This window comes from Amblyomma mixtum, chromosome 1 (assembly GCF_055824585.1).
Source record: "Amblyomma mixtum isolate Tamu chromosome 1, ASM5582458v1, whole genome shotgun sequence".
Lineage (NCBI taxonomy): Eukaryota > Metazoa > Arthropoda > Arachnida > Ixodida > Ixodidae > Amblyomma > Amblyomma mixtum.
Genome location: NC_143012.1, coordinates 7,833,708 through 7,859,371, shown reverse-complemented (window position 1 = coordinate 7,859,371; position 25,664 = coordinate 7,833,708). Strand labels below are relative to the sequence as shown.

Below are 25,664 nucleotides of genomic sequence, written 5' to 3'. Positions count from 1 at the left end.
GCTTCCGAAATGGCAGTGCTATGCAGAGTGTTTTCCTGCAATACAGTCCAGCATTCCGACAACCCCGGGGTCTACATCGCCAAAAGCAAGGTCGGTTTGTGTTATTCTCCGACAAGACGCGAAACTCTTGACAGCGCGGGCACTCTTTTCAACGTTTCTTTTGGTGTATGTGTGATTCACTGGACGAGGCTTCCTGCTTATTTCAGCAGCGAGAAAAATTCTTCCCGCCCGACAGGCTTAGGAGGACCGCAGTAAAGAAAGAGAGAGAGAAAGAAAGAAAGAAGAAAAGATGGAAAGAAGGAAAGAGAGAAATAAAGAAAGAAAGAAAGAAAGAAAGAAAGAAAGAAAGAAAGAAAGAAAGACAGAAAGAAAGAAAGAAAGAAAGAACGAACGAAAGAAAGAAAGAAAGAAAGAAGGAAAGAAAGAAGGAAATAAAGAAAGAAAGAAAGAAAGAAAGAAAGAAAGAAAGAAAGAAAGAAAGAAAGAAAGAAAGAAAGAAAGAAAGAAAGAAAGAAAGAAAGAAAGAAAGAAAGAAAGAAAGAAAGATAGAAAGAAAGAAAGAAAGAAAGAAAGGAAAACGCAACCGACATGGAGGGAATAAAAGACGAAGAGAATGAAGCAAAAATAGTGAGAAAGATAACCTTGAAAGAGGGGCAGCATTATAAAATGACACGTGGAAACCCAATAAAAGACAAAGAACGCAGTTATGAGATAGAAATGCCGCGAAGTGGAAAGAGAAAATGAATAAAAAGAACTTGACAGAATGCCTTGGAAAGCAACTTCGTGCCATGACAATTCAGCCGTCTAGAGAGAGGGATACAGATGGAGCCCTGAAGCAGCCTCCTCTCTTGCCCTAATAGATTGCGCATTCGGATGGACAGGGCCGGTATCGGCGAAGTCTTCCCTTGCTACCGCTTCTAGGCCTATTCTATCCGCCCTCTCACTCTGAACGCGTTGCCTGAGGTATACATCGATTTTTTCGCACTCATTTCGCGTCCTCTTTGTTTCACCTCCCGAAAAAAAAAAAAAACAGATGATATGAAATAAAAGACGATCTCGCGTACAGAGAACGGATAGAGATGGAACAAGCAGAAAGCGTCTGCCAGTAAAAGTCAAAGATGAGCGACGAGAACATGAAGAGAAGAAAGAAGCAAACAAATGAATAATTAAGAAAAAAATATGATCACAATCCCTTTCTGTATTATTGCGGTTGTTCGTGGCGAAGTGAACGTAGAGACGCGTGTACTAGGTATGGATAGAAAACAGGATAGCAGACGCGCGAAACAGCATGTCAGGGTGACAAAGACGAAGTTTTCTTGCTTCCCGAGGTCGCCCACATGACAAAGTGCCCACTCCTCCCCTCCCCCTCCTGGCTGTCGTTCTGTAATTACTTTAGGTGACGTTAGTCCTTGTGCTGTCCGCTGTTCCGTTCGATAACGTTCCTGCGAGGCACTCGCTGTAATACGGGACATACGAGGGTTGTTCAATAAAGATTTCCCCTGACTCACATCTATCAATTGCAGGAAGCTGAAACTGCGCGTATGTAATTATTCAAGTCACTATATTTTACGTGCAAATGTGCAACTCTCAAATAATAACTGTCTTTCTTTTATAGGTGCTGAAGTGGTGTGAGGTGTGATAATGGATGCAGCGGAATACAAAGCAGTTATCAAGTTCCTGTGCTCGAAAGGCCGCGCTCCAAGGGAGACGTTCGATGAGATAAAAGTGGTTTATGGGGAGGATTTTCCATCGTATAATGCAGGGAATAACCGGCATCGTCAGTTCAAATGTGGTCGGATTTCGGTTGAAACGGCTTCGATTGCAGGGCGACCCCACTCCGCTATCGATGAACACACCATCCAGCAAGTGGAGGCCGCAATTTTGGAAAATCGCCGCATAACCATTCGAGACCTAGCCCAAAATGTCAACATTAGTCCGGGTCCATGGAAAAAATTATTCAGGATCACCCTAATATGAGGAAGGTTTCCACTCGCTGGGTTACCCGGCTGCTCACTCCTTTCCAAAAGCAGGAATGAGTCGAATGCCCCCAGGCTCTTTTGACCATGTGCCATGGAAACCAGGAAGACTTTTTCAGCTGACTGATTACACAGGATGAAAGCTGGGTCCATCCTTATGATCCGGAGAGTAATGTCCAGTCGATGCATAGAAGCACTTGGACACACCGCTTCCAAAGAAGGCACGCGCCCAGCCATCGGCGGGCAAGGTCATGCTCACAGTCTTTTGGGACCAGCACGGAGTAGTCTTCATAGATTTCCTAGCAAAGGGTGCCAGGACTACTGGGGCATACTATGCTTCACTGCTGCGGAAATTGCGGGAGGCCATAAAAAGCAAGAGTTTTCATAGTTTCATGGTATGGTTTTCAGTGTTTCTAACACTGTAGTCAGTAATGGAGTCACACGCATCAAAAATATAAGTGCGAAAACAAAAAAAAACTTAACAAAGCGCTGTCGCATTACTGTCCCTTTTTTCAGTATATGGCATGTTGGCGACGAGAGTAAGACAGGGCACATGAAGACATTCACACGGGACGGTCGCTGGATTGTCCAGCTAATGCCTCCTGTGATAATGCTTGCATGTCCAGCCATTATCCTGGCTGCTGGCATGACTTACACAGCATCTGCTTTATTTAGTTGGACAAGTACTTGCCTTCATTTGCCGCTTTTTGGGGCTTTTAGTGCTACCATGTTCAACCTACTTTGTTATTCGTGTCGAGAAGGACACTCAGCGTCCCTCTGTGCCCTCGCTGTTTGATCCGCCTTGAACTCCTCCGCGCTTTCTTCTACATTAGTGACGCGTTGGCCGCCTTCTCACCTTTGTGTGCAGCTGCATAAACTCTTGGTTGGCGCCATAGGGAACTCTTTCTGTCGCTTAAATCAACCGGCTCAATTGCACGGCCACGACCATGGCGGCAGCATCGCAACAGCACTTTTAGCGCACAGCAAACGGAGGAGAAATGGCGAAGACGAATTGCAACGCGCCTCTGGAGAGGCAGCCCGTCAAAGAGCGATGAAGGAGTGGTGTAATGCATTGCGAAACAAAGCTACTCTCTTTGCACCGCAGCTAGTTCGAATCCCGCTGGGGACTGTAAGTATGGCGGCTTTTTTTTTTTAGGCTGCTAACAGTATTGACGAAAAATCTCATAATAATTCTGATAGGTTCAGGTTTATGTCCTTCTCCATATTCAAGTTCATGTTGTTTTTCAGGTTCAGAAAGAGTTTGCTTCAGTTCGCCGAGAATGTGAGCTAAATATTAGGACGACACTTAAGCTCCGACTGAAGGGTATGACGCGAGAGCTTTCATGGTTGTTTGCCGCTTTACTTCTTAATTAGTAGCTCTTTCTAATCACACACATTCATTAGCAAACAACGTTAGGCATACTAGACCACGTGATAAACCACAAGACACGCAAAGTGCCCCTTAACCAATTCAAACGAACATGCCTCAGTGGCTACAAGTAGCTTGACTGGCTCGCACCTCAACGGTGATGGGTTCAATTCCCAAATAATTACCTTTTCTTTCAACGTAATTAACTTGCTTATCCTTATGTAATAATAACGCTTCAGTCAGGTTACGGCATTACAGCAAAATTTAAGTCGTGTTTAATCATTTTAATTCTATAGTTCACCGTGTGACGTCACGACTCTTTCGACCAATTCCCAGACGCTGTCGCGTGAAACCATTTCTTGCTTAAAAGCTTTTGCATCGGGCAGTGTAGCCACTAGCGAGGAAAATAATGTGCCTAACCATTCCGAACAATGTTAGGAGAAGGTAAGTGACGCCAACCAAGTAAAATACAGGAAAAACACGACGTTTCGGGACCGGCTCGGCCCCTTCTTCACGGTGTGACTACGGGCGAGCGCAGCTTGGCTTTTTAAGCCCCTGTGTGGAGGACCTGCGGGTCAATGGCCGCAGCCCATGGACGTAGGATGAGGGGAGAGTCCCCAGGGAACGATTAACATTCTCTCGTGTTTGCTGTATGTGCCACGACTCGAGTAGAAGCCTCCTGCGTGGGTTAGCTTCCGTTTCCAATACAATGGTGCTGTCGAAGTCAATTGGGTGGTCACACCCTTCACAGTGTTCGGCCACGGCGCTGCGTTGACGATTCATGTGACGGACGTCCGCTTTGTGTTGGTTCATCCTTTCCGCGAAGTTCTTCGTTTCCCCTATGTACGACGCCGGGCAGACGGAACACGGAATTTTGTACACGACGCCCTGGGCCTTTTCTCTGGGCTGCCGGTTTTTTGGGCGGGGGAGAAGGCGACCGATAGTGCTGGTCGGTTTGTGCGTTGTCAGCACCCCTTCTTTTCCGAGAATGCGACCGAGCGTCTCGCTCACGCCTCTCACATAGGGGATGCAAACACGTTTCCGCTTCTGGCATGCGTCTGAGGAAATAATAGACCGGATTTTGTTTTGCCTTTCTTGCTTCCTGATAATGCGCCGGAAGAATGAGCTTGGGTAGCCGTTCTTTTGGAGGTCAGAAATGACTCGGTTCTTCTCCTTCCTTTTATCTTCACTTGAGGAACATATGGAGTCGGCTCTCTTCAGTAATGACGTCACGACAGATGCTTTGTGCGGGATGGGATGGTTCGAATCGAAATGTAGGTACCGTCCTGTGTGGGTTGGCTTCCTGTGCACCGAGGACTGCAGGCCTTTGTCGTGCCTTGTAAGTAGGACATCCAGAAAAGGCAGGCTGCCCTGCTGTTCATGTTCAACAGTTCAACAGTTCATGTTCAACAGTAACCGACCAGCACTATCGGTCGCCTTCTCCCCCGCCCAAAAAACCGGCAGCCCAGAGAAAAGGCCCAGGGCGTCGTGTACAAAATTCCGTGTTCCGTCTGCCCGGCGTCGTACATAGGGGAAACGAAGAACTTCGCGGAAAGGATGAACCAACACAAAGCGGACGTCCGTCACATGAATCGTCAACGCAGCGCCGTGGCCGAACACTGTGAAGGGTGTGACCACCCAATTGACTTCGACAGCACCATTGTATTGGAAACGGAAGCTAACCCACGCAGGAGGCTTCTACTCGAGTCGTGGCACATACAGCAAACACGAGAGAATGTTAATCGTTCCCTGGGGACTCTCCCCTCATCCTACGTCCATGGGCTGCGGCCATTGACCCGCAGGTCCTCCACACAGGGGCTTAAAAAGCCAAGCTGCGCTCGCCCGTAGTCACACCGTGAAGAAGGGGCCGAGCCGGTCCCGAAACGTCGTGTTTTTCCTGTATTTTACTTGGTTGGCGTCACTTACCTTCTCCTAACATTAAATTTCCCAACCAGACAGACTTCTGTCGAATGTTTTCTTTTGATTCCGAACAATGTTTTGCCTCTAAAGCGTGCTTTGCCGCTTGTACAAATGTCATGTGACGAACGCAACTCACAAAGCGAATATTTGGCTGTGTTAAACGGGTTGTAAACGAAGAGTCGTCATATGAGTGCTTTTATCCGTTAAGCATATTGCGCCATTAAAGGATCTGCTGTGTGGTCGATCCAACTATCGAAGTGAATGAGTGGCTGCGCTAAAACGAGCCGCTGCGAATGGATATTCCTGCAAAGTATACTTTGCCATTAGACACCAAGTCATGTAGTCAACCCAACCAAGGAAAGGTTTGGTTGCGATAAACGGATCGAGAATTATTATCGCACACCAAAGCGAAACTAAGAGCTTCACAGCTACGTGCCTGATATTTTACAACGAGAGGTATTATTGGGAGCCCTCCGTGAGCGGAGCTTCAGCGTGGACCTGCCATCGGATATTGCTATTCCACTTTTTTTTTATTCTAGCAGGGTAGGAGAACCACGTATAAGGCAATACAATGGCAAAGCACCAATAAAACGTGGCAGATTGGAGCAAAATAAGTAATAACAAAAAACGTCGGTATCAAAGAATCTTATCGAAAGAGGGAAGCAAATGAAGTTAAGGATGACTGCAAGCCTTCAATGTCACTACGGTTATTGCAGTCAGTTGCTGTTCTTCGAAAAAAAATACTTTAAACTGTTCTCGCGCGGCTCAAATGGAGCCACTGTTAAAGGATGTCTTTGCCTTGCTGCATATGTGTTTAAGAGATTATTTAGGAAATATTGGTTTTATAGTCCCCTCTCATTAATTACAATAAGAACAAAATTATGCTGATACGATTTGTTTAACTTATTAATGACAAGTTATCTCTTTTTAATGAACCAGTAACTGAGACTAGTTTAATTCTGTTAAAAATAAATCTTACCCCTTTATCTGCACTTCAACTAACTTGTTAATGTTACTTTTAGTGTAAGTGTCTTAGATAATGGAGGCATATACGTGATAGGAAGAGAAGTTGATTTATAGTCATGAAGACGAATTGAAAGGGTTGAAAGTCTGAGAGCACACCTTAGAATAAACAGCTTGAATTTTCGAGTAACAGTTGCACATTCTATATGTTTGCTCTAGCTGAGGTCACTGATGATCCAGGGCCTGACGTGTCTATAAGCATTCACTTCAACAAGGTTTATACCGTCAACAATGTATGCAAATTTGAAAGGTTTTTTTTTTAAATGTGTCATTCCCATAGACACGGTTAATTTTAGGAGAGAGAGAGAGAGTTGAGGAGAAGTTGACTGCACATTCATAAACTGCTTTCTTCCGCATAGCTTAGACATGCCGGTATTGTTACGGGGCGAAAACACTGTTGCTAGGCGCTGGGCTGGAGACGGGCATGTATTGGTGACGCACTGCAACAAACAACAGCAGCGGAGGCTCGAGTACTTTGTGCAAACATGACCCGCTTCCCACACAAACAGGATCCTGCACGACAAACGCGCCTCACTTGTTGAACGAAATCAGAGTACTGAGGGCAACGGGGTCTCCAATTTCGCTGCTTCGAAGAGCTGTGTAAACACCGCGGTGCTTCGAGAAAGCGCCGTTTGCTTGCCCAAACTTGCGCCAATTTACTTTTAATTTCTATTTCTTTGTTTTTAATTTAAGTTAGAAGTTAAGGTTTTTAATTTACGGGATCTGTCTTCAAGCCGCGGGCACTATTTACCGCCGCGTTTGTCAGAAGACTCGACGAGGTAAACAAGAGTGTGCCAGCTTTCTTGGTGCAATCTGTCTGGCATTTGTATAGGATCGACAAGCACGCAGTATTGTTATCCTATTAATTAACTGATCTATATTTATGTGAAGGCGTGGATTTGTAAACGCTCCCTTCATAGCAGCCAGCAATCTGGGGCCTATGGTAAAGGCCGAAGGTAAACGGAGTGCTGCGCGAAAGGACAATAATGGTAAGGACGCGACAGATTCGCATCATCTAACGGTGAGATTGCTAGGGACCAGCATAGTAAGTATTTGAATGGATGGTGTGGGAAGGCTTGCGAAAGGCTGCTCAGCCCAGAAAATGAAAGGCAGGACTGACAGAACACTAAGTCAATAGCTTAACGAGAGTTTCGGTTCTGGCAGTATTGGTTCCATAGGTAGGATTATAGGGTGCTCGCATAGTTTCCTGTGTCACTCGCGGTAATACAGAAGGCGTACTACGTCCACCGCTATGAGCGAGGGCTGCGCTGGTGAACACTTTCAAATGTAAGTTATTTGCAGCGTAAATACCAGCAAAAGAAGAAGATTAGACAGCCGCCGCCACAACTGACTTGGTAGAAAACCGTATGTGAAATAAGGAGGTCGTGGGTTCGGATCCCACTGGCAGTACTTTGTTGTTTTAACGTGATAGCGTTAGTTGCAGGTTACGTGACTGTAGACAGTTTTAGTATAGCGTTTGCGTTTTTTGCGTACGCAACACGCAAGATGTTTGCGTACACTAAATTCAAAGCGCGAACAACACCTTTAGGTGAGCGTTTGCGGACCGTTCCGCAACAGGCGCTAAGTAGACATACAACATCCAGGTTCAGCCCCGTTTGGGTAAGTACCTAGCGCTACCACAAGTCGGAAAAAAAATTGAGGTCGTTTTGAGAAGTGCTAAAAATGGCCGCTGCCATGACGACAGTGTACACAACCTGTCGTTAGGCTTACGGGCTTGAAAACAGACTGCTATCTCAAGAGTACCGGCATGTTATCGCACATAACATTGCGTCCCAGTGAAACGACAGAAAGCGGAAGCGAATACCACCATTTATTGCCAGTTGAGCGCCGAATAACTCAATGACGAGGTATTTTAGAACCGAAGCGGGCAAACAAGGCGCCGCCATGTTGTCTCCGCAAGCCCCGTAAAAACGCTACGCTATTTCCAGAAAATTGCGTGCGTACGCTAAAAGCTAAGCTTCGTTTAGCGTTCTGCGCATGCGCATTCTACATGCGCTATTTTATTGCGTACGCAAAGGTTTTGCGTACGCTATACTAAAACTGTCTTGTGTGGCGCCTTCACAACCTGCCCACCGCATTGTCAGCAAACGGAAAACCGTGGAAGGTGGCAGCTGAATTAATGATTGGTAGCGAGAGGTTGCTCGGTAAGAGCAACAACCTGGGTCGCACAAGCCCCACCGGTGGCAGCAGCTGCAATCGCAGGGCAATGGCGCACCGCTTAATCGCTTCACCGCTGCCCCAGCAGTGGTGTGAGGACTCCCAGGGATCGATGAATGTTAAGTAAAGGAAGACCAATTCCGCATTTATGGGCTTTAACCCGTTCACGCTATCACGTCATACTGTTAAGGCGGAGCTGAAATGTCCCGTGCAGTTTTTTCTTCTACTTTTTACCAATTGATTCTGGGTCATAAAGTAATGAAAGTACTAATTTAACATTAATCACCGCTATAAATTAAAAACAAGATACAATCCCCTATGCTTTCCTTGGTTTCGATGGCTGTTGACTTCGTTAATATCAACCAAGTGGTCCCGAGCTGTAGTAATCGACGATTGATGGGGATTTTATGCCGAACGTTTGCCGTGCTGTGATGAATTTGCTCTCAGTACAAAGAAAATCTGGAAAGTATATTTTTGATACTCTGTCAGCAACTCTAGCGGACTGTGTCGCTTCATATGCCGCAGTGAAATGGTCGGTTTCCAGATTCAAGACAGGTCAGTTCAGCACCGAAAACGAATAGTCTCTTGGGAGGCATGTGGATACGAACTCTTGTGAAAATGTGGACGCAGATCATGAAATGGTTTTGGAACACAGAGGGATATCACCTAACTGCATAGCAGAGACCGTACACGATTAACGAGGGTGCGTAGGCTGCATACAAAATAATGTTCAAGATGTTACGAAGATTTCGTTAAACAGGGTTGCCAAATGCCTCCGTACTTACTAGAAGCATTTTTTTCATGGTGACTTCTCTGGCCATTCTTTGGTAATTCTGAACGCAAGTCACCCGCAGAATGGCGGAATATATGTTACGGGACAGGGATGTAGTTGCGATGGTGAGGTGGGTGGGCTTCACAAAGTCTGGCATAAGCTGGTCAAAAAACGTTGTGGAAAGATGTCAAAAAGAGTGCTGTTCTGGCATGGCCGTGCCTCAGCACACGAAGCCTTCATAGCCGTTAAAAACTGGCTACTATAGAATTTGAAGTAATGAAACATCCACCTTTTTTTTTTTTTGATTTAGGTCCCAACGACTATCACATGTCTAGAGAGTCTCTGTTGCTGCGCCAAACGTTTAGTTTATATAAATAATCGATGAGGGTCCCAACTGCAAACTGCATCTTTGAAACTATCGTCTGTAGCATTGTTTACACCGATAATCAAACACAGGGCTTCTTCTGTGGCAAACGACGTCTTATTACATAATGAAAAAATTCTTACTTTCTTCGCTGGTGAGTCACCTTGTAAGACCAAGAACAGCCGCTTTTGCGAATGTAGCTGGTGTTGTCACCCAATGCTCATGAACCAGACCTGAAAGTGCATGGCAGTACGCGGTGCCATAGCTTTAGAAGGAGGAGTCCTGCTACAGTATCACTATCGTCCCTTCTCAGCAAAGGACAAAGTATGTATAAAATGCATTTTTCAGTGTAAGCGGTTAGTGCCATATCTGTCCCTATTCCCCTGCTCAATATCCTCCTCGCTTCGATTTCGCGTAACCGCATGGGGTCCGTCACACCTCGCTGGCAATTTTTAGGAAAGCGTTAATATTGGATAATTGATAATCATTTCTAAATTCATTTATAAATGATTATAAAGAAGTAATTCATTTCTACTTAGCTTCTCCTAGTCAAGAAGCAAAAGTGTCTACGACGCCGCCAATCCGGCGCTATATATTAGATGGATTTATATTACAAATTTCTGCCTCTTACATTTTTCACCCTAGCGTAGAAAAAGTTTCAGCAGTGATCGTAGATACAGATATATATTTACGCAGGGAATTGGGTTTTACACAATAGATAAGCTACGTTCCCAGCATTTTCTGCACGTTGGGAAACACGAAATAAGCAACAACAAGAACAAAAAAAGCGCACAGAAGTTCGTTCTCTGCACACTGGAATAACGCGAGGTACAGCACAGACTGCATCGCTCAGCAAAAGTATATCTACTAGACTCCATCTTTGTAATCAATTCCCAGAACCACGCTGGCGTCAGCAGTGCGGCAGAATTCAAGGAAGAACCAGACCAACTTGGATTCGCTCCAATAAGAAAAGCCGCGTGCACGGTTCCTGATACCCGTACGAAAAAGCGGGGGAGCAGGGTGGTGGGGCCAGAAATGACATTTTGCGCAACGAGGCATCCGATGTCGCTTTTGCCATTTCGCCAAAGCACCCGCATCAGTGGCCCGTTCCCATTAAGTTTTGAAGTTGATCGCAAAAATGACTACTACAACAAGAGAACTGGAGCACAAATTCGCTTCCAGTGTAGTTGATATCGAACGAGAAAAATAAAATCCTTTTCCTACCATCCAACTTCTGATCACATCAGTACGCAAGGTTAGCTTTCAATTATTGAATACATCATCGTATACAGTAGCTGCGGGTTCCCCGAAAAAGGAGCACATTCGAACATATTGCCTCGTTCTGCCAGTTCTGCTTAAAAATTTAATGCTTTGGAAAAATGCTGCACTGAGAACAGAATCTTGCGCCACCGAAATTATGCGAGTTGTTCCTCATCTAAGGAGATTTTCGTGCGACTACCTTTTCTAGCTTGCATGATGTTAACAGGAACTTGGGACACTGGTCCAGTTCACAAAGGCTGTACTTTTTCTAAAAAAAAATACACTGCAGCAGCCCAAGTTTCATCTGAGAACCGTTTACTTGTGCAGCGTAGCATTTCCCCACTCGACCACGGCGGGACTTTTTTTCTGAATATGGTACATATTAGCCTGGAATAATGTTATATTTACATTAACTATTTACAAAACTTTCGGGAAACGCCACGAAAGACATCGCATAAATAGAGAACAACAGGGCAATAGACAGGAGGTAAGGCTGAGCACATCACCAAGACGGAGTGCCACTCCAGATTAACCATTCTCTCAGATTAACCATTTAGCAGAAAGGAGACTTTGTCGAAACAAATGACACAGTTCCGGTTCAGATGTTCTAGTTCCACTAGGCTGTGCAGTCAAATAATAAATACTATATCAAGAGATTATTTATTTCTTTATTTTAATTAATTTATTTATTTATTCTTTATTTTGCCTACGAATGCGAATCCTGATGTAATATTTCACCGCAACGTGCCTTCTCCATAATAGCGTTCCCTCTTTCCTTCTTCCTCCTTTCCTCCTTTCTTTCCTCCTTTCTTTTCTTCTTTCCTTCTCTCCTTTTTTCCTTCTTATCCTTTCTTTCTCTTTCTCGCCCTCTCTCTTTCTTTCTATATTTGTTTTTCTCTCTCTCTTCCTTCCCTCCCTCCTTCCCTCCCTCCTTCCTTCCCTCCCTCCCTCCCTCCCTCCTTCATTCCCTCCCTCCTTCCCTCCCTCCCTCCTTCCCTCCCTCCTTCCTTCCCTCCTTCCCTCCTTCCCTCCTTCCCTCCTTCCTTCCTTCCTTCCTTTCGTAGCCTTGTTCTCTTGATCCGTTTCTCCTGCCTTTGTGAATCAAAACTTTTTCATTTAGATATTTGGTTTGAATTCTACCGTAGGCTCACATTCGCACACATTCCTCGTGATAGTTCAGACTATTAGCAAACAAACTTACAGATCTATCCACTAGTAAAAACTTTCAAGAAACTCTTTGAAATTAATTTTCTTATCGCGTGGAAAGAAGCGGTCACTCCTTAAAATTTGAAATAGAGCCTCAACGTAGAATGAAGTGATTTTTGCAATTTTTTTTAATGAATAAACGAGAGTTCTCTTTTCTGATCTGGCACCTCTGCTTGAAGGCGAACGCTTCCTTGGAAAGTAGCCTTAGTAGATGAAAACAAAATTTGTAGTGGTTTCTCGAGTCTTTACTGGAGGATCTTGGTTCGAGTCCCTGTTCCTCCGGAGACCAGTCGTTCTCACTTGTGGAAGCTGGCTTTCCGCGGCCGGGCTCCCGCATTTACGGATGTTGACACGATTGGAAGTGTTGGGCTTGGGGTTCGATCTGACGGAGCCTTTGTTCTTACGTTAATGGCATTCGAGCCTAGCACCTCTCGAACATGCGATGGCTGCTCCACCACTCCACCATGGAGCATTACGTGATTGTAATGGCGCCTGCAGATGCACCACACAGCGGTTGTGCAACCCAAGCATGCTTCTGCAGAGTGGTAAGTGATGAAAGCATGCATGATTAATGTCGTGCTGTGACGCTTGCAACGAGTGAAGATCAACAGCGAACAGCAATGGAGGAGAGCAAAGAATAATGAAAAAATACCATGATAAAGGCAGAGAAAAAATTGTGGTTTTCGAAAGCACGGCAGGGAAAAATGGCCTAAGGTAAGGATTTTTTGAGGAAAGGGCTTTTAGAGCGAGGGAATTTTCGTTTGATGCAAGGAACATCACTGGCTGCACTGAAGTTTGATGCCGACACCAATGAGACGAACAACAGCGCTTTAGGCGTAGGATTTTCTCAGAAAGAACTTCCCAGTGCAGTTTTTGTGGCCGTCGTGGAAATTTGAGCGTAGGAGCCGAATATTGCTTTGACGTGTTTGAACATAATCGTACTGTTTACTTGGCGAAGCTAAAGAAACACAGAGCGGTATTCTAACACTACCACCAACTGTAACATCTGTAACGCACAGGCCTAGATTCATCATGCGTGAATGTTGGGTACATGAGCGCAGTTCTCATTTTTTCGTGACCTAGCACTTTGCAATGCGAACGCCTGTCCAAAACACTTAGTCTAGTATTTCTTTGAGCAAATGCACTGCAGGAAATGGTTAGACGAAAGTGAAAGGGCCTAACAACACTGTGCTGTTTGAAGCACTACCGATTGCTCATAGCATTAGATTACCAAATTGTCCTTGCTGACTGCATGTTTTTTTCCTTTTTTGAGAATGTGGCAATGATGGCTACGGCAAATCTTCATCACCTTAACGCTAACAAACAGCAAACATTGAGTTTCACTTTGAGCCTTCTTTCAGGGCGCCTTTTCCCGCCGATGACCTTCGAGTCAGCGCGTTTTACAGGCACAATAAACGGCCTTCCACTACACACCCTACAAGGAGACCGTTACGAGCTTTTCGTTAAAGCAGTATTTGTTTTTTGCCGATAGCTTCTCGAGAGGCACATTACACTGGTTATGGTGGCATAGACTTATCGTTGCGTTAACGTAACCTACATTGGCATGGGATCCATTAGATCCATACATCGGCATGGGAAGTTTTTGTTTTGTCTCTATCCTAAAGCGTGGCAGCCACAGTTGACGCGCACTGCGGCTTTGTATCTCTCTGGCGGGGCACAGGAAAGCATGCCGTATTTTCTTCATTCTTTTTTGCGACTGTATTGCAGCCATGGATACGTTAGGTTTCTCAGGCGTTTGTATCCTTGCGTGGCAGCTCTGGGGACATGCTACTAGGGATAAATTTTATTTTACATCTCAAAGCCTAAGTGTGGACATGAGCACAAAAAGATTACGCCCTCAGGCCTGACAATTAACCATCCTACCACGGGGAAACACAGTATTTCAAACTGATTCGCTGAGTTAGACCCGAAGGCGTAACGCTCCGGACAGCCGTTTCTAACCTCGTTGATGCCTTAGTAGCTGTCAGTGAAAGTGGAAGGCATATACCACGTAGTGCTACAAGCGATGGCTTTAATTATTTTGCTCGACAAAGGATTGCCTCCAAGCAACTGGCTGAGAGTGCCCAGCGTCATTTTTTTTTATGATTGTTTCTGCTGCCGTGCCAGAAGAAATCGTCGGCATTGCTTGCCTATCCCCACATTACTAATACATGACAAAAGCCAACGGCCACCGGAATCAAGGAGCATAGGGGATGTCTTTTTTTAATATATAGCTTTTCATTAATGCAGATAATAAAATCAGAAGAAGAAACAACCATATGCCGCCGGTGGGATTCGAACCCATGACCTCCGAATTTCTCGTCCGACGTCCTACCAACTGAGCTACGGTGACGGCTGTCCAATCTGCTGCATTCGGGGGTATTAATGTGTACTTTAATGAACCTAGGACCTCAGGGAGAGTGAATGTGCCTGCATCCACATCTGTATGAGTGCTGCCACATCCAAGTAAAATATCTTCGATTGTTTTTACAGATTTACCGCACAATACACATCTTTCACCTTCCTGGTTAAATTTTTTTTTCATATCTTTTCGTTCCAGGCAACCTTGATCTCGCTTCAAATAGTTGGGGGCGCTGCCAGTTGAATTGGCATCGAAGAAATCCTTTTGGTTCACCCTTTTCGTTATCTATGCAGTTTCAGAGTCTGCTTTTTTTTTTCATTGAATTAATACAGTTCTTACCGTATGCATTGTTTACCTGGGGTTTCAAAGTCTATGTTTACCCGTTCTTGTTCCCTCCATACTTAATATCTAGTTTTCCAGTCCTTTTCCGCCTCTGTGAGTAAACACTGTTTGTGTGCACGTATTTGAATACCTTAGTTGCCAATTGTTATTGTCCAATTTTTTCAGGCGTTCCTCATAAAATATATATTGCTCTGAGCTCCCGTATTATAGCCCATGTCCTGCTGCACTGCCTCATTCTTGGTTTCGCCGAGGGAATCTATTGCTAACGTGCCGACAGCTCTCTGATCTACTTCTAGCCCCGACTGAACTCCTGCCCTTTGGCAGAATACCACACTCCCAAAAGTAAGCCCTGGCACCATTATTCCTTTCCAAAATACCTCTCAGTACTACATCCGAGCTGTACGCCCATAATGCTCTTGCGTCGTTATTGAGGCATTTCTTCGCCATTTCGTTCTAGTAGTGTTTTCACGCTTTTTCATGTGCATTTTTACTACGTTTACCCACACTTCGAGATATTGGCATTCCTACAGCGTGGGTATGTCATGGCTTTTTTTTTGCAAGCACTTGATCGGTGGAATCGAGGTGCTGGCGAACGGTAATTTGTCTGAGATAGACATATTTGACTCCGCTTTTTTCAGGAACAATCTATTGCCTCTAATTAAGTTGTATCGTGCCCCGCTTACCTTCCTTGTCTGTCCGCTTATTTTTCATCAACATTCAAGTTTTATTTTGTTAATTTCTACTTCTGCCCAATTTCGTTTGCTGTTGGTTTCCCGTCTTCATGATCACTCGGATACTTTCGTATTCCATTATAACGGGCCGAATTGTTTCTGGGTTCCATCCGAAAGCAAACATGACTCGTCCTGCCATGGTTACTCCTGCTCGTAAGTTTTTCTTCTTAAACAACACTCATCGGGCATCGAAGAGCAAACCTTTGCTAGGTGTACTGTGGGAGGATTTTTCCCATATGATTTTTTTCCAGACGCGGTAGACTGGAGACGACTGCTTTACTTTCATTCTGTCCGCCCATTTAGCTTCCTCTGCTTCTTTTCCTGTCATAATGCTCTTCGTAGTGCTTTCGCTCTTCGACTTGTGGGAGGCATACACTTTGTCATAAACTTTCTTCATTGCATGTCCACGATTTTAAGGTATATCTGCTTAAATACTCTACTTGCCTACTTGGTTCCCCCATGCCCATAAGCCTTTCTTCAAAGGGTATTATACCTTGCGCTTGTCTGCTTCAATGCATGCCCAACGCAGATCTGCCGCTAAAGCTCCGATCGTAGTTTCCCCATGGGCTGCCAGAAATAGGAGGGTCATTGCTCTCAGGTTTTCTTTTAGCCCTGACCGAACATCTGCTTTCACGAACGGTAGTCTAACAGCAAACGTAAGCCCCAGGATCATTATCCCTTTCTATATTACGGACACTATTTTATATTTATTAAAACCACGTAAAGCTTTGTATTTCATCCCTGCTGCATTCCTCCTGCCAATTTTTCTTTTATTCAGGAAAAGTTCTTTATGAATGCTTCAATACTTCTTGCCTTCATTTGTACGCTATTACATGTTTTTGTTTTCATTAGCTTTTGTTATTCTAGTCTTTTTTTCATGTCTTCGCAAGTCCTCTAGCCATTAAATGGCATAACGGCTAACTTTTCCGTGCTGTGTAGCGACCCGCGCGGCCGGTATAGCCGAAATGCCGAAGTGGAAGAAGGGTCGCTCGCACGCGCTAGAGTACGCTCGGGATCCGTGAAATAAATGTGGCCGCGGTCACCTCCTGGATGACTTCTACAGCTGAAACGCAACTTGAAGTTGGTCTCGTCCTCACAGATATCCATTAGTCTCTGTAAATCTCGCTTATATTCAGCTAACAAGACCGTCTTCAGCATACATTAAGCAAAGAAGCCTCTGCTTTACTGTTTGTCCGTTTCGGTTATAGCCAGCCTAACTTAAAGCCTGACTTTCTGTCCGCTAACTTGCGCTCGATGCCAGCCGTGCAAAGCTTGAAAACAACTGGGACAATGGATAGCCCATTGTTAGCCCTATCTACACCTTCAATCGCTCGGCACACTCTGGCCCTTCTCATCATCATCATCAGCCTGACTACTCACATTGTAGGGCAAAGGCCTTTCCCATGTCTCTCCAATTAACCCTGTCCTTTGTCAGTTGTCGCCACTGTATCCCCGCAATCTTCTTAATCTCACCCGCCCACCTAGCTTTCTGCCGCCCCCTGCTACGCTTGCCTTCTCTTGAAACACACTTTCTTCTTCCTCTTGATTTCGACTACGATTTCATCAATGGGCGTTTGTTCCCTCGCCCACTCTGCCCGCTTCCGGTCTCTTAGCGTTGCACCTATCATTTTTCTGTCCATAGCTCGCTGCGTTGTCCTTAACTTAAGCTTAACCCTCTTCGTTGGCCTCCACGTTTCTGCCCTATAGGTGAGTACCGGTAAGGTACAGCTGTTCTATACCTTTCTCTTGAGGGATATCGGTAAACTGCCATTCATAATCTGAGAGAACCTGCCATATGCTGCCCCCCCCCCCCCCCCCCCCCCCACATGAAATCTGAGCCATATTATTTTCATTGATCACAGTGAGAACTTTAATAAAACCCGTTACTATGCACTGCAGCTGCAGAACCTTCCAGAACACTCCAAAACCGCTCCTTAATTTGTCCTTTCCGTAAGCTCCTTCAATATCCAGAAACCCCTTCCATTGCAATCCCTCTTCAGCTGTTGAAATTTCCGTGCGCTGAGTTACAATAGAAAGGCTATCTTTGAGACACTTCTCTTGCCTAGATTCGTTCTGGAACTGTTTCAATGTTGTTTTTTTTTCAACCACGTTGGTGGCTCCACCTTTATCGCCCGCATTGCAAGCCTATTAAGACAGTCGAGCCCGGATATAAAGAACCCGGAGATTTCGAATCGTTGTCTATATCGAACGCACAAATTATCCTCTTGCAAATCTTGTGAGAAAAAAATGTGAAAAAAAAATGCGCAGTATATAAACTGCAATTTCGTCTGTTATTGGATGAACACAACTGCTCACCATGCCCCTGCAAGTGGAGCTTCGCCTAACAACGCTCTTCAATCCCTTTTCGCGTACGGAGACAGTTCAGTTGCGTGGCCTTAGGCACCTGCTTGCAGTGCTAGTGCTGTGAAACAGTGTGACAAGGGGAACATGGGGTGTGCTCGAGCGTGGCTTTCGATGTCCTGCATTGGTTTTCCTCACCGCATATCTGTCGTGCGCTGAAGCGAGCCTAACAACAGCCTAGTGGCGGCCTTGGCCTGGCATGCTTCGCTTGTTTCGCGGCCGAGGACGTCGCGAGATCCACGGTAGTTTCAATTTAACGAGTGATTGTTCTATTTACAGCGCACTGGTAACAGGATTAAAGATCTTACGATAGGCAGTAGGTAGTTCGAAAGAACTGTCCCTCGAAGCTTTGTTGTGAAGCAGATTTAAGCCTTGCAACACCCGCGACCCTGCTGCAAGCACGCCGACGGACGGCATGTCGCTGCTAAAGACGCGTTAATAGCATGGATGCAATATATTCCGGCTTCTAGCTTACAGATAAGCTTATCTATTTCTATGTTTATACATCGAATTACCTATATATCGACTTAGTTCGCCGGATTTCAACGTGCTTTTCTTTTCCTTGCTTTTAAAAATTTTTGAGAATTTAATTAGACGCCATATTGAGGGACTTGCTTACTTTTTGTCGCCTTTTCTATTACCGCAGTAAAAATTGCTTTACTCTGCTGCCCAAGTTGGCAGAATAACTCAATACGAATGCTGTCTGGTCCTAAAGCAGTATTCTTCGCTGCAAGCTCTCCTACCTTTACCCATTTGAAATTGTTGGGTTACATCTCTCTGGAAGTAAGTCTATCCGTTTCTGTATCTTGTTACCGGGCCGTTTTGTGCCTGCAGATCTACTAAAGTTTCTACTAATTACATTTCGCATACGCCGCAGTACTTGGTCTCCCTCGTGCTTCTTGTCGTTACAGCCTTCTAAATGCCCCTTTAACTTCTCAGTCCTCGCCCAAAGAACTATAACGTGATTCTAAAATTTTTCAACGAGCCAAGCCGTTCAACAAGCCAAAGCTGGTCTTCCGATTCCCATGTGTCGTCAAAAATTACTCATGAAAATGCTACCAAAATTCAACAAAAAATGCGGCCGATCTACCCTAAACGCTCCTAGTTGAGAGAACATCTGAGCTTCAAATTTATTACGGAGCTCACGTAAACAGGCGGACCAGGTTTCTAAGACAAACACGTAGCAAGTCTTCTAAGTTCGGGGTTGCTTCGTGCTGAGTTTGGGACATATATAGCATCAAAATACCACGGGATCAAACACTTGCGTTTCCTTCAGTGGCTTTCGATCAATCAACGAAGGACGATGGGATTCGCAGACACCCTATATCCTCTTCCATAGAGATGGCCTCCTTCTGGACTCCAATTATTTGGGTCGACTCCCCACGTAATCGCACTAGGCAATTATGTTCTTCCGGATGTCTCCTATTTTGATAAAACCTAGAAAAAAGGTAAGTGTTATGTTTAATAGTTGTCAAGTGTCATATCAAGAACGCAAAAGCAATAAAAGAAAAAGGCGTCGAATACAGGTAAATATTTATTTATTTGTCAATGTTCAGCCTTTGTCAGAAGTATACAGCCCAAGGGGTCTGCTTCAGAGCCCTGCAGCGCGGCTCCTCTTGCATACTCAGGGACCCTAATCTCACGAATGCGCGAAGAACTCAAGTCCTCAACCCTCCCAAGCTTAGGACTGTCAACTGTGCTTAAGAACTTCACTACAGGGCGTGGAAGCAAACCGCTTGGGCTGTATATTTCTGACAAATACTGTACCTCTGTAGACCTTCGTTCAGAATTTTACCCGAGAGGGGTGGGAGGTAGGGTATGGAGTACTAATTTGCATAAAACAAAGAACTAACAATCCAGAAGGCTAGCTTTCAGAACAAGGTTTAGAAAAAACACGTAAAGATAAAAAAAGACCCAATGGCCACAAATCCCAATGTGAAATGAGTTTTGGAGCTGCAATCAGAGTTGACGTCGTCCGTTGTTCTAAGCGACACGCTGCGAAATGCATCTCCTAATATTCAGGACAATTTTCACGTAATCCGTAGTCGTGCTAAAGATGTACGCAAAAAACATTAACAGCACAAAGTAGATGTAAATCAAACAGTGCTTACGCTATCAGTGACTGTGGCCTTGCATTTTTCATTTCAAATAACAATATTTGTTCGTTCGAGAATGATTACAACATGTAAACTATGCCACTGGATTGTACAGTTTCAGTGATTTGTTTTGTTTTTTCAGATCGTAAACATCCTGTAAGTCCTGTTTTGGCTCAGGCTGACAGTAGGATTAAATAAACAACTAAGTAAACAAACACACACATAAATGAAACAGGCGAACATCTTAAAGTAAAATGAACGTACCGGAACCCTCAAAAGACCAATACAACATATAAAAAAGTAATAACAGACTATCAAGCCGCTTCTTTACAACTAACTACAAAAAAAAAATTATGAGGAAAACAAGGCACAAACGCAGTCAGTCATCTTAATAAGAAAAGTAATAAAATCATTCACCAACAAAAAGACGTCAATTTTGCATTAGGAAGAACTTCGGCTTATTCTTGAAAGATAACGAAGTGTTCAACAAATATGGCATTGCGTTCCAAAATAAACTAGCTTCAAAAGATGACGCCGTTTTTCCATAATAGAATGGGCTTTTTGAAGCAGAAATTTGTTCTACTGGAAAATTTAGTGTAAATGCAGTTAGTCAACGAAATGGGTTTGATTAATTGGGAAGGTACGGTCTGTTTTATTAGCTTGGAAAACATGACACTAAGCTGATACTGAAAAATGTTGTGGATTGACAGGATGTTATATGCAGCAAGGAATGAGCATTACTAGAAAAAGCGTGTGATACTGTGGATCTCCCAGTTTTGAAACTGTAGCACAGAGGATAACTAGCAGTGGTTACCCCATCAACAGTGGCGTGAATGAGGTGACTTCATGAATGCATAATACAAAAAGGATAAGAGTATGTTACATTCTGAAGTACTGAAGTGGCGAAGTTAATTTCTATGTATACTAAACGCAATGTTCACACTTTTGATGAAAGCTGAGCATAATTTTGTTAGTGCTACTATATTGGGTAGTCTGTCAATATTTAAAATGCAAATAGATAGTTATCATTTGTGAAGTTTAACTCCCTGAAGCGGCATATTGCAGTTGGCAGTTAAATTATTGATTGGTCGCTCGGCGAGAGTAACCTCGGTCGCACAAAGCCCAGCGCTGGGAGCACCTGCCATCGCAGGCCAGTGGCGCATCGCTTAACCGCTACAGCACGAGACGAAGCACGACAAAAACTGCATCGATCTATCTGCACTCAACATTAACGAAAACGGTTCTACGAACGTGATACGAACTGTACTGCCGATATCGAAAGAAGTCGCCCTGCCCAAACATTTTCCCCCGTCAGTCCTTTAAATACCATCTCAATTTTCCTTTCTGCCACGTGCGCCGCGCTCCGCTCTCATCTTAGACCAGAATAGCCTTGGGCGCGACACGAAATTGACTGCTAGATAATAGCAGTGTTTAATCTGCTACTTTAGCGCATGTACTGCGTCAGTCTTTCTTGTGTGCGTCTCTATTTAGCGGTATTGGTTTTTCAGTCTCAAATAATATGCACCATCTAGCCCATAATGACATTCTTTCAAAATACTTTGGTGCAATGATGCGCTTCTGCCTAGCAGTTCTGAAAGGGTGCTAACTAGGGGTGGTTTACTTAAACTCTGCTACACTGCTTGCTGAACAGTCATCAGATGAAATATGATGTCACCTTGCGTTTTGGCATCATGACAGTCTTTTAATGAATGAATGAATGAATGAATGAATGAATGAATGAATGAATGAATGAATGAATGAATGAATGAATGAATGAATGAATGAATGAATGAATGAATGAATGAATGAATGAATGAATGAGAGCTCGGCCAGGGGTAAGAAACTCCAGTTAGTTTTGGTTTCATCTACCTCAGCGCATCTGGTGACCGGGGGACAATCAATGCTTAATCATGGATCATTTCTTCCCATGCACGGTGCCTCAATGGCTGCGGCGATGGCCAAATTGTATGAGGCAGTCTCTTTGTTCTTCTGAATATCGTCACCGTGATAAACACGCTACACTCCAGCCGGCTTTCTTCCGGCCGCTATGTGAGAAATTGGCGCTGACGTTTTGATTGGCTGGAGCATGTTATAAACTAGTTTCTTACCCCTGGCTCAGCTCCTACATATGGCTGTGGACATAGAGTTTCTTACTACTACCTAGAGGGAAAGCTGGCGGCGCTGCACTTCAGCCACCATGGACGCTCAAAGCATCATGGGCCGGTGAGCTACTTGTTGCGGCACAGTCGTAGTTTTTCGGGAACACAGAGTGGCAGTACTAAGGCGTTTCATGCCGAAAACGTAGTTCGTCTGTGCGCAGACGACTTTCGCGCGAACGCAGTGTGCAAATGCCATAGTAGTGAAAACGCGACGACACACGACGCCAATAAAAGGTTTTACTCATCCGAAATGCCATTAAAAAACCTCTTAAAGTATCTAAACAACAACATTTTTTTTTAAAACATATTTACTTTTAAAAGTGCGCCTGTTAATTACGAAATATTAGTTTTTTTTGTGTTCATCACTTGGCCAATAGGAAAGCTAGTCATCAATTATTTTAGGCAAACTTTGCACTTAAATGCTTTTCTGCTCGGTTGTTGTAATCATTAGACAAGATATTGAATGTTAGGAGGTTTGTAGTTATCAAACAGCTTTATTTTTCCATTATTTTTTGGCCAAAAGTTGCAGTTCCGCAACAAGTAGCTCACCGCCCCATGATGCTTTGAGCGCCCATGGTGGCTGAGGTGGTCACGTGGGGTCTCCATGCAAACTCCCATAGACGGCTTGCCAGCTTTCCCTCTAGGTAATAGTAAGAAACTCTATGGCTGTGGACTCTCGGAATGGCTAGAGGCTATAGGACTACATCCAGCTCTGTACGCTCGCAGATGGCTTCAGGCATGCGCAGTATAGCGCCGTGGTCGTGCCGATAGACTCACCGCACGGTAAAACCAAAATATCGGTCCCCGAAACTTTCCACTGATGACCGGCGTTCTTCAATCTCTTTTTCTTTCTTTCCTGGCGCAGTTCAATTAAGCAGACGTTGTCTCTGGCTGGGAGGTGAACGGGAAGATAGGTATAAAAACTCACGACCATACCTCAGTGCAAAAATGCAATATAAGACTGACTTAATGGACCTCACTTCTCGTCCGCAAACAGGAGAAGGCATTTCCACTACCCGCAAGGGAAAGCCGTATATAAACCGGGCGTTACTGATCGGTGGAACGGAAGATGTAAGCTTTCTGGAGCGGCTGGGGCCCGTTTGTCAATACACGCCTGAGGAAGAACCGATGCGATGCGCAAACAACGGAACGGAGAGGTTCTCTATTGTTCCGCGGCGTGGTTAAAGCAGAACAGTCTCGCTGTGCTAGAGAGAGAGAAACAGAGGCCCTAATTGAGTTAGAAAGTAATCAGCGAAAACTCGCCCTCGCCGTGATTTGCCCTTTTTCGTCTGAACGCAGCCGGGGAACGATGCAACGATCGTATATACCGCTCTACTCCGGCAGGCTGTTCCGAATAGGGTGTTCGCTGGTGATGCTAGAGGCACGCCAGCCCGCAGTTTGCGAAAGGAGCGAAACGTGGATTTGCAACAGTTCTAACGGGACCCCGAAGTGGGTGTGTAGTGGCGAGAAATTAATGTGAGCCGCGCACGGAACGGAGCGTTAAGGCAAAACTGCGTGCTTCTGATGCACGAAGTACCGTGTTACACCGCTGGGAATCCGTCTAAGCGATGTACCGTGTTAACATTAGGCGGCAACAGAGCGCATGTACTCCGGAGTTACTTTTTTTCAACGTCTTTCGGTGATTACCGCTTTCGGATAACGTGCTTGCGTAAAATCGTTCACTCCAAGGATGCTGGAGAGATAGCACGAAAACTCGAACCTGGCGGTTATTTTAGGCGCCCTTTATTTATTCAGATTTGTTAAGAAATCTACACTTAATAGGATATAAAACGTGAGAATATAAATATAAATAATATAAAGAATAATATAAATAATATAAAGAATATAAACGTGAGAATATAAATATAAAAGAATATAAAACGTGAGAATATAATATATAATGTAGAGGATATAAAATATAAATGCAAAGAATACAACTAGGGGTGTGCGAATATCAAAATTTTCGAATACGAATCGAATACGAATACTTAGCTCCGAATATCGAATCGAACATCGAATAGTGAAGGACAGACGCATTTAACCACTACAAAACATTTATTTGAGCATCAAAGAACATCACAGTTCAACTATCAATGAGTAAAAGTACACAAAAGGTGTGTGTGGCTGCACAAAAAATATCAAAGTCTAGAACATTATTCTTAGAGGAGTGGAAATATCACAGAAAATTACTAGTACACAGCATTGATTAAGGCTAGCATGCCATAAGCACAAAAGCGCGTTGCTGGGATGCAGCAGCTTCGCGGATGGCTTTCCACAGCCTTGGTTCGCCATGGCACGAATCAGAGTCGGACGCACATTGGCAGGTATAGCCACAAAGGAGCTCACCAGCACAGTCAGCTGCGGCATGACCTAACGTCACGCAAGGCTCTGGGCGCCGCCATGTTGCTATGTCTATGTCGATAGGACTTGCGGACTGAAATGAACGCCGGTGCTCACAATCGAATATTCGGCCAAATAGGAATATTCGCGTCCGGTCGAATATTCGACACAACACGAATACTTGGTTTTCGAATCGAACACGAATACTAAAAATATGTTATTCGAATTATATTCGAAAATTTCGAATATTCGCACACCCCTAAATACAACGCATTGCAGCGCGTTTTATATGTTCTAGATATTGTCGCACTGTCTCGGTCGCAGAAGTGTTAAAATAATGTGAGTCAGAATGAGAAGAGAAAAGCACAGATTGAAACTTTTTTTTTTTTTCAGATATTGCAGGGAAAACTAAAGCTTCATAGGGAATACTATGTGAAATCATCTCTGAAACGTTGTCCGCGTAAAAAACCACAGCAGAGTAATACAACCCATGATTACACGTACAGATGTGTACCGGTATTCATTTTTTCCGGATGTGATTGAAATGTGGAATTTATTGCCAAGTGATGTTGTTGAACAGACTGATGTCGAAAAATTTGTCTTAAGTGTGGAGACGTTTTTGCTGGAACGAGGTGGAAATTTTTAATTATTTTTTGTCAATGTATTTTTCGCAATGAGATTTTTATTTTTAATTGCATTTTTATATCTTTTCCCGCCCTGTAATGGCCCTCAACAAGGGGTCAATAGTACGAACAAAAATAAAAAGCTAGTCATGCATATTTCAGACATTTCAAACGGTACGGGCGTGTGAATAAAAACAAAAAAGGGTGTTCATATTCTTGGGAAAACTTTGAAGCATGATTTTCGGTATCTGTGAAAAAGATACAGGCTAATGGCAAAAAAAAAAATGGGAGCAAAAATTCACTTGCATAGTCTAGCTCTGCCGCAGAATGGGGCCACTGAATAAATTCTACCCAAGTTCATACGTCAATAGGTACAATTAAGCAGAAAACAGATTCAGTTTGTTCGAATGCACGGCTATTTGTCCCGAATAAAGACGGGAGCAGTCAAAAGGACGACAGGGCAAGCGCTGAATGATAAATTTCCAGTCGGGTTAGCTTTTCTGGTCTGCACATTTTTAGCCGTCGCGGTTTCTTTTTTTTTTATTTGACACCTCAAACGCCCCTGGTATGGGGCATTACATG

General features: G+C 44.2%; 1 protein-coding gene and 1 non-coding gene across 2 annotated transcripts in view; one reads left to right on the top strand and one right to left on the bottom strand.

The window, feature by feature from the left end:
* The window catches only part of LOC149365395 (QRFP-like peptide receptor), a 96,032-nt gene that overhangs the window by 49,558 nt on the left and 20,810 nt on the right, over window positions 1-25,664 (top strand). The gene's annotated exons all lie outside the window — the stretch shown is intronic.
* Window positions 14,349-14,424, bottom strand: TRNAS-AGA (transfer RNA serine (anticodon AGA)). Its single transcript has one exon. It is a non-coding gene; the product is annotated as a tRNA-Ser (tRNA).